Source organism: Astatotilapia calliptera, chromosome 18 (assembly GCF_900246225.1).
Source record: "Astatotilapia calliptera chromosome 18, fAstCal1.2, whole genome shotgun sequence".
Taxonomy (NCBI): Eukaryota; Metazoa; Chordata; class Actinopteri; order Cichliformes; family Cichlidae; genus Astatotilapia; species Astatotilapia calliptera.
This window is the reverse complement of record NC_039319.1, coordinates 1,088,390-1,097,619: the sequence shown is the minus strand read 5'-3', so window position 1 is coordinate 1,097,619 and position 9,230 is coordinate 1,088,390. Positions and strand designations below refer to the sequence as shown.

General features: G+C 40.1%; 1 long non-coding RNA gene across 1 annotated transcript; it reads right to left on the bottom strand.

The window, feature by feature from the left end:
* Window positions 1-370: 370 nt before the first annotated feature.
* LOC113010397 (uncharacterized) lies at window positions 371-2,079 on the bottom strand. Its single transcript, XR_003270337.1, has 3 exons — window positions 1,928-2,079; window positions 812-993; window positions 371-575 (listed from the first exon to the last, which is right to left on the bottom strand). It is a non-coding gene; the product is annotated as an uncharacterized LOC113010397 (long non-coding RNA).
* Between the last annotated feature and the right edge of the window lie 7,151 nt (window positions 2,080-9,230).

Sequence of the window (9,230 nt, the reverse complement as noted above, 5' to 3'; positions counted from 1 at the left end):
GTGTCATTTTAATTATTTGTCTCAGATATTCAAACTTGTGTCGCAGTTTTTACTGTTTTTGATGTTTTTTTCACTCAATCCGAACGAATCAGACAAAATTGAAAGCGAATAAAACTCCTGACTGCAGGTTCTGTATTGACGCTTTCTGCGCTGTTTTCATTCAGTGTTTGTTTCTTCTTCTCTGAATGTTTCACATTTTGTGCTGAGCTGAAGCTTCACACTGTGAGCTGATGTTTCTCACTGAGACTGCATGAAACCATCTCAGTTTGCACTAGTTAGAATCTACAAAAAGTAATAAATTAAAAAAAATACAAATGAAAGTTATTTTTAAAGTCTAAAATCATTTAAGCAAAGAAAACTCTTACCTGTCTCTACAGTGAGTTTGGTTCCGTTGCCAAAATAAAGTTTGTCTGTCCTCTGATTCGTCACACTGTGACTCACACTGTGACGAATACTCACGGACTCGTGTGGATGTCAAATATTCAGATTTTCTGTCCGTGATCAGTGTTTTTGTTCCTCCTGTCACCTTCACAGTTTGCATTTGTTTTCTTTTCTTGCATGAACTGGTCGTTTCTCTGATGACAGTGTGAAACATTTAGATAATTACACATTCATCAAAAGAAGCTTTGCTATCAAAGAGTAAAACGGATCTTTCCTCCATAAAGATTGTGTCTTTCACTTTTTTCTGTGTTGCTCCATTTTGTTTGTACGATACTTTTTTTATCCTGTTTTGTTTGTTTGTTTTTACGTAGAAATAAAAAATTTTTTAACACTGTTTGTTCAAATTAAAATCATGTAAACTGAAACTTACCCGAGACGATGTGGAAGAGTCACTGTGCTCGTTTTCAGATATCCACCTTAATCCTTCAGACTGAGTCTAACCGAACACGCTGTCTGTGTTCCTCTGGATGAAGCATCTGTGTTTGCACAGCTCACCTGTGTCCCCTGATCCAGTTATTCCCACGAGTGCCACCTCTGTCAGAGGGGTGTGGCCTAAAACCCAGATTACAAAAGTTCAAATTTACTTGTTTTTTAAAGCTTTTAAGAGCTCACACAGGTCACAGTGCGGTGCAGAAATAATCAGCGTTGCATGAAAGGATTATTCTGTATAAACGATCTCCAGCTCCTGTGGCCATCAGTGAAGTTTAGCTGTGTTACAGTTTAAGACTAGAACTGAAGTTCAGTTCAGCTGATCGTTGGAGTTGTTGTCAAACATCAAACTTCCTCAAACTTCCTCTAAAAGTGAGTCAGTCCTGCAACACTTAAGTGTTCACATCACATCAGACGTAAACATGTTTACAGCCTCGATCTTCATAACAGCTGATTTTAAGCTTAATGTTTGCATTATTGGGGGCGTGGCCTCTTTGACTGACAGGTGGATGGTGACACAGGTGGTCTGCTCGGCTTCACCTCAGTTAATTAGAGTCCCTGAACTGGACCTCTGGACCCTGTTTGTGCTGTTGGAGCCTTTTTAATGACCAATAATAACCAGCGACCAATAATACAGCTCGCTGAGCGGCTACTGGCACTAACAGAGCTTTTATTTAGATGTTGTACAAACTAGTATCTGCGTTAGCTTTTAGCTATCACCTGATTAATATTTGGTGATAATCCACTCTGTAGTCATGGTAACCTGATAACAGGCTGCCCAGCAGGTAAACTATGATGTCACTTCCTGTTGAGAGTTTGTCTGGATAACAGGAGGAGGTGCCCACAGTCAGACGGATGCACGGCAGAGAGTGATGGAGGCTAATGTGATGGAAATGATTCAGTCAAAAATGAGTCATTAGTGTAAAAGTAAAAGAAAAATGAGCTGAAAGTTTAAAACAAGATGACTGACAAACAGTTTGAAGTGTGTGCGTGTGTGTGTGTGTGTGTGTGTGTGTGTGTGTGTGTGTGTGTGTGTGTGTGTTACACATAAACTCACAGTGTGTTTGCAGGAAGCCTGACTGTCTCTTGGATCTCTGGACGAACGCCTCCTCTGCTTCCTTCTCTCACACACAGACTCATCCAGGACTACATTTATAGTTTGTGTGAGACGCAGGAAGCAGAGCTGATGTGACCTGTTTCTCAGACAAACTTCACCTGTGGCCTAAAAACAGTGTGAATAAAAGATCCAGCTGTTAGTGAGTATTTTGGGCTTTGACCCAGTTTGCAGAATAATTTGAGCTTAATCCAAGTTTCCATGTTTGCTAAGTACAGTTCAGTCACAGCACTGCTAACCTAATTCATCTGACTCACATTAGGCGGGCCTGTGGCAGTCAGACTCAGCCAACATCATCAGGCCACAATGCTGTAAACGTGGGCAGGTGTGCAGGGCCCAGCATACCTGATGCTCTCCCTGTCCCGTCCTCTGGGGGGCAGAGTCTCTCTGTGGCAGCCGCGTTTGTGCTGCTGTCACTTCTGTTTTTAGAAACAACTCTGACAGGTTTGAGTTTTCAGGGTGAAGCTGCTCCAGTGTTTGGTTGATGTTTTATTTGTGGGAGCATGTACACAGATCAATACCAAATGTCCATAAAGCAGCACGATAACGAGGTTTAAGATTTACATGGAAATCAAAGATTCCTGCATCGAACAGTTTATCATTTATGCATCTGTGAGCTTGAAGAGGAGAAACCTCCGGCAGCTTTTACAGAGCCGAGCGCTGAAATTCTTACAACCATCAAAACAGGACATTTGTCTCACGAAAGTGTTTTAAACATGTTTTTCTGTTTGTTGTATCTGATTTTAGTGTGTGCTAAAAGTCAAAGTTAATTAACAATAAAACAAGAGAATTGCATGTTTTCCCTTTAATGATCAGTGTGATGCTGTAACGCGTAACTCGCTGTGAAAGTGTTGCACAAAGCGTGCGAGGAAACGAGCTGCTCACAGCTTCCTGTCGATGTGAAACTGAGCTTCTTGTTGGTTTCTGTCTGATTTTATCTGCAGCTTCACGTCTGACTGTTCAGCTTTCAGTTGAACTGTGGTTTCAACTGAAAGCAGGAAGACTCAGTGAAGCACGATGAGGCAAACGGGGTCAACTGATGACGACGTCACAGGTCCAACAAGACGGAGACTTCACCTGTGAGCAAACTTAAACTGTAAATGATCCGATTGGAGGGAAGCTTTTAATCAAAGAGCAATCCTTTATTTAACCCTGTGGCAGCTCACATGCTCTGTGAGGGTGCAGCCACCAAAGACCTGCAGTGACTGATGATGCTGCCCAAGTTTCAATCAGTATCAGAAATGGAAGAGACGATTCAAACACAAGCAAGTTTATTTTGTATTAGAAGCAAACGACGTTTCAGTGAGAGCGGAGAGTAAAACGTACAGACAAAAGTCAGATACAAACGATGTTGTTATAAACGACAGGAAGTAAAACTAAACGTAATGTTTGTACAAACAGCTGACAGGTTGTATTTACAGCAGGACGAAGCAGAGTGAAGACGAAGCTGTCAGCACAGCTCGCCTCACACTTTCACACATCAGCAGATTTAACACACGACATGGTTCTTCTTGTTGAGACCATCAGGGCCTTTCATGTTGAATCAGTTCACTGGATTCATTAATTAGTCTTTGTTCTTTCAAACTAATGTTTAAATGAAAGTTTAGCTCCAGATGGCGTCGTCAGCGAGCTCAGCACAGCCACGCTGCACACTGACGTCAAGTCTTTGCTGTATTTTGTATAAATAATTTGAAACATTTAACAGATTTTATGTTTCTGGTTTAATGTTTTTTGCATGTATTTACAACAAAATGATAAAAATGTTTCAGGAGTTTCCATGTTTTTCCTTTTGGGTTCAAATTTCTGTGTTTACTTTTAGATTTTGTTGGAATTTGAAACGTTGCTCTTATATGAAGGCAAACGATCCTAAAATCAGACCCAAAAATGTTTGTGCTATAAGTGTGAATTTACAGGAGACTTCCTGAACGTTTGTGCTTTTATCAAAAACAGGAGAAAGAAACTGAAGCTGAAGCTCTGATCCGATGTCGCCGACCTGCTGATGGACTCAGACCAGCAGACCTCTGATGGTCAGGATGGTGTTGAAGGCCAAAGTCTTGGTGAACAGCACTCTGACTCCGTTCATCACCAGCAGGTAGAAGTTGAGCTTTGCTTTTTCTGCACAGAAGAGAGACAGACGCGTTAGCTCGGACTGAATCTTTGACACCAACACGACTTCAGCAGGAAGGTAAAAGAGATGAAAAAGGTTTCCTGTGTCGATCGTCACCACAGATCGACACAGAGACAAAGGACACAGAAGAAATTCATTTTCACGACTGCAGTTTAATTAATAAACACAACTCTTTATATTTATGTTCCTGCATGTTGTTTGTTAACGTGAACACATCAGTGTGTTGTTCTCTGCACGGATGCATCAGCACTCACACATGAGACCGAGGCTGAACTGATGTTTTATCATATTTACACTTTAGTTCTTTTTTACTTTTATTCTCTTTTCTTTTGTTTTTTTGTTGTTGTTTGTTTTTTTGGAAATGAAACTTTGAGTAAAAAGCAAACAGATGTTTTTCTGCTGCTCTCTGATATGAACTGCATGTTTTGTGTTTGTGTGACTGACATTATATATTATATATAATATTTGAGGTTACACAATAATCTTTCATTGTGTGAATGAATTCTAAATCTTCCCGACAGCAGTGATGCTGTTAGTGATGACGATCTCCTTCATGTGACTGTGGAGAAGCTGAACGTGTGCAGGTGTGTTTGCACGCTCACCTGGGTAGACGCTGCTGCAGGCGTCATCTGTGTGGAAATATGAAGTGCATTAATCACAAACACGCTCGATGAACTGTTACCCGAAATAATATAAGAAGCGTTTAAATTTCAAATGTCAAACAAAGTCTCAACCGTCTATGACATGAAATCATTTTATTGATCTTTTTTTTATTAATGACCATATTTACATGTTTGTGTTAAAAATAAAAGATTAAAAGTGTCTGAAACAAACACAGCTGAAGTTTAAAGTTTATGAGTCTCACACTGACGTTACTTATTGTTTCAGTGAGTTTGTTTTCATACCAGCTTCGTTATTGGTGGAGACTCCTAACAGCTCGCAGGAGTGGATGGTCTCGTTGCTGAATCCAACAAAGTAGTAGCTTTTAGTCTTTGTGGACAGAACGGCGTTGCTGATGTTCACGCTGACTGGGCCCCCCCTGACATTCATAATCATTTCTCCTTCCTTTGGATAAAAATCAGTGGCCAGACAGACCTCTGGGCCCAGAGCATCAGCGGGCAGCGGTGGATAAGCAGAAGGTGCCAGAGGGCTCAGAACGTGAAGGGACGGCGTCGTTTTAGGTCGATCTACACAGCAAAGCAGGACAAACCAAAACCACACAGACAAAGTTATAAAGTAGAAAATAACCAAGTTTCAGTGTCCACAAAACAAACGTTAATGTTTCAGCTTTAAAACAGGTTCATTTATCTGACATTTCTAAATGAAATCTTATGAAACACTATAACTCCAAACATGATGACTCAGGTGACCCTGAATCCTTGATTCTACATTTAGAAGTGCTGTGATCGATATTTCAGTTCTGTTACTTTATTGATTGTTGTGGGTTTGTGTTGCAGTTTGCAGCTAAGAACAGTGCGCTCGTGTCCAGGGTGTCTAAATGTTAGTAAAGACTGTGCGATGGAGAAGACACACAAAAGTCTTTCCCCAAATTCATGTTGTATAAAATTTGTACATTAAACTTCAAGGATAACAAAATAGTTTTAGTTGTTCTTTGTACGTACAGCAGGCTGCAGATCAGCAGTTTAGTCGCCTGCTCTGACATTAGTTATTAAGTTTGTGTGTTTTTTATGAGCCGACTGTTTGACACGAAGCTCCTGTGGACACAAACTAACAGTCAAACTGAGAGGAAGCCGACAGTGAACTGAGACGCTGCTCGCTCCGCTCCGAACACTTTAATCATTTTATTTTAGGATTTAAGAGTTTGACACAAACACCGTGACATTGAGCCAATAACACCCAGCCATCATGTTCGTTTGTATTTCACATAACTAACGATGAGTTCTTTGACCTGAGAGTCAAATTTCAGTCCGACAAAAATAAAATAAAATGATTTTGGTCCAAACAGCCAATAAATGAAAATCAGAGGTTGAATGTTTGAGTAAATATTAAACTTCTTTATTTCTGTTGTATAAACTTTATTTTCAGATGCACTTATCTTTGTTTAATGCAGCGTCCACAGTATATATCATCACTTGCCGACGTACGTTCGGCCAAACTGTTCAGTTCTGCTTTTTTATGCTTTACACATAATTTATGACATAATCACATGTGAGTGTTTCCTTGAAAGCTTGGATATAAAAACAGGTATTATCTGTGCCGAACCTTCAGTGCTTTAATTTGATGTTTTTGACGACAACTGAACTTTTCTCACAGCTTTTACCTTAATTTTCAGTTCAGACAGTAACAATCAGAAAGTCACTGTGAGCTCATGTTGAAGAGTCAAGTGTTCAACTGCCAAAACCTGAACTTCTGTCCTGTGTAGTATTTATTTATTTATCCAGGATTTTCTATTTTCTGTGCCAATTTGCAAAAGCAGCTTCATGAACATGATGCATTTTCTTTTATTTACGTCACTAAAACTGTACACATTTATAACTCTTCTGCCTTTTTTGTGCTTTACAGTCCTTATCAGCAGCTTTCTGTTACATTTTGTTTTGTTGTTTGTTTGAACAGACATTAAATATATCTTTACTATTTGTACTCAATAATATTTTCAGCAGACTCATCAAAACAAAGACGTTTCAGAGAATTCAGGCCGACTTTGTTTGATTTTATATTTTCAAAACTCGATTTTAAAAACAGAATTTCAGATTTTTAAATCTGACAGTTTGTTGGTTCGTTGACATGTTTCTGTAGCTAATGTTCAGCTTTTTTTTCTTTTTTACTGCTGATTATTCTCCTTTGTTTTACTTTTGGCTTTGCTCTGTCATTATTTGCAGAGTTACAACACACCAGCTACATGTTGCAGCTGACTTGACTCTATTTTGGACACTTTCACACTTTGAATGAACAGAAAACAGGGTTTAAGGCATTTTCAGGACATCCTGTGTCAGGCAGAGCAGCTCTGTCTCACAGCAGCTCGTCGTCACATCGCTCCACTACTGATCCATCAAGTTCAAGCTTTAAAACATAAAAACTCTGTTTTGGACTAAACAGACCTTTGAAAGGAAATTATTTCTCACTGTATCAGCCAAGAAAAAGGGATTTTTCTTACCTTTAGGGGTGACGGTGAGACGGATCGGATTTCCAAATGTTAGTGCATCACAGTGTTACAGCCCCGTACAAAAACCTCTCGGCTGTCAGAAGTCCTCAGAGCAGCTCAAACACGTTCAAAAATCCACTTCCACAGGACAGACACTGAGCTGTTACACCAGAGGAACAATCAGAAAGTCATTTGTAAGTTTTCATCAGGTTAAAGTACAAATATAAAACCGTCTACCTGCACATAGAGCAGAGGCGTGAGGGTCAGAAAAGTGAAGAAATATTCATTTCCATGTAGAATTCGAGCTGCCGAAGACTCACCTGAAGCAAATGTTTTGTTTCTTGATGTTTTTCTGAACTTTGGCCGATTCCATGTTTTAAAGACGGTTCAGATGAAGCTGCAGGGTTTTTGTTCAGCTCTGTGTGGATGTTCAATCACTGTGGACCACCCCAACACAGTGAAAAACCCTCGTACAAAAACCTGTCACAGCAGCAGGAGGAAGCAGATGGGAGTCGCTGCCACATGAACAAAAACTCACTGTGACTGTTTCTCTGTCACTCTGTCTTTTACTGACGGCTTTACTTCATTTCTGCATGTTAGGAAATAAATGCTGCAAACACATAAATCAAAGTTTCAAATACCTTTCACGACCTTATTGCACTTCACTGTATTTGATTTAACAAATATCTTCACTTGCAAAGTGCTGCGTAGGGAGAGGAGGGATTTTAAGGAAACTTGAAGCACACTGAGGAAGAGGAGCTAAATGAAGGACATGAGAGGCCGTCCAGGTACAGGTGATACACAGAAAAGTCATCAAGGAAATCAGAAAGAGCAGGAAAATACAGAACACGGAAAAAGATGAACAAAATTAAAGATTAAACACCAGGAGAAACAAAAACGCTGGTAAATGTGCTAAAAATTGATTATTTGTAGTACAAGGAGTGCGAGGCAGGTCTATCCTGTGCAGGCTGATAGATGAGCACAGGTATGGATGGATGGGAAATACTGGAAGGGCAACAACACAGTGTGTGTGTGGCACAAGGCTGCTGAACCGTCCATCATCTTCTTGCAGTTTCCTCTTATTTTGTTTGAAATCCCTGAGAATGAATTCGGCAAACACTAGGTTATATTTATCTTTGCTAAGAAAAACCGCAGTTCTCTCTTTAGCTAGCAGACATGCACACAAACAGTTTATGATATTTGTCGAGATGCTGTTTGTTGGACCTGCCGTTGCTCGCCGACTTCCTCAACTATTAAAACAAATTGTATCACCTGCTTTGGAGTTTATAGAAGGTGGCCATCTTGGTTTTCCTTTGCTTCAGTTTGATTTTCTTGTAGTTACCTTTAGTTTAAGTTAGAGTTTGTCATTGCACCCATTCATTCTTTTTGACCAATAGCAGACCAGTTCTTGTGAAAAATCCAGTTGATCAATTCAAGGATCATCTTTGTGCAACATAGTGCTAAAGCCAGGTGGAGAGAGAGCGTGGACCCAAAGACAGTGCAGAGGCAAGTTTGGTTTTCACTAGTTTATTATGCATTTACAAGTTATGGTGATGTGATGTAGTGTGAAGGATCTCTGTTTCTGCTGCACAAGGGACAACGAGTCTCCGAGGAAAAGACACTGCAACAGAGGAGAGAAGAGTTGATGGTCGGAGGGGAGAAAATCAGAAATCTCAGTAACACAGGTGAGGTGAGGGGCTAACTTGAATCTGCAGGTGAGTAGACGTGAGGGGAGGGAATCAGGAGAAAGCAACTTCCAAGCTGTTTCCAGTATTCCAGCAGCCAAGGAGGCGAGTAACTCAGCATGAGAAGAGATACAAGTTAGTTTCAATCAAAAACATGCAGAGAATTTCTTCTTGGCCTGGTGATGATGTTAGGATTGAAAACCTTTGTTTTGTTAGTATAAATAAAACTGTTTTATTTATGTTTATATACACACTGCAAATGTGCTCAATGAGTTGGCGATCCGTCTTTTGAAGGTCGAAAGCGTCGTTCGGCGTGACTGTCCGAACTGA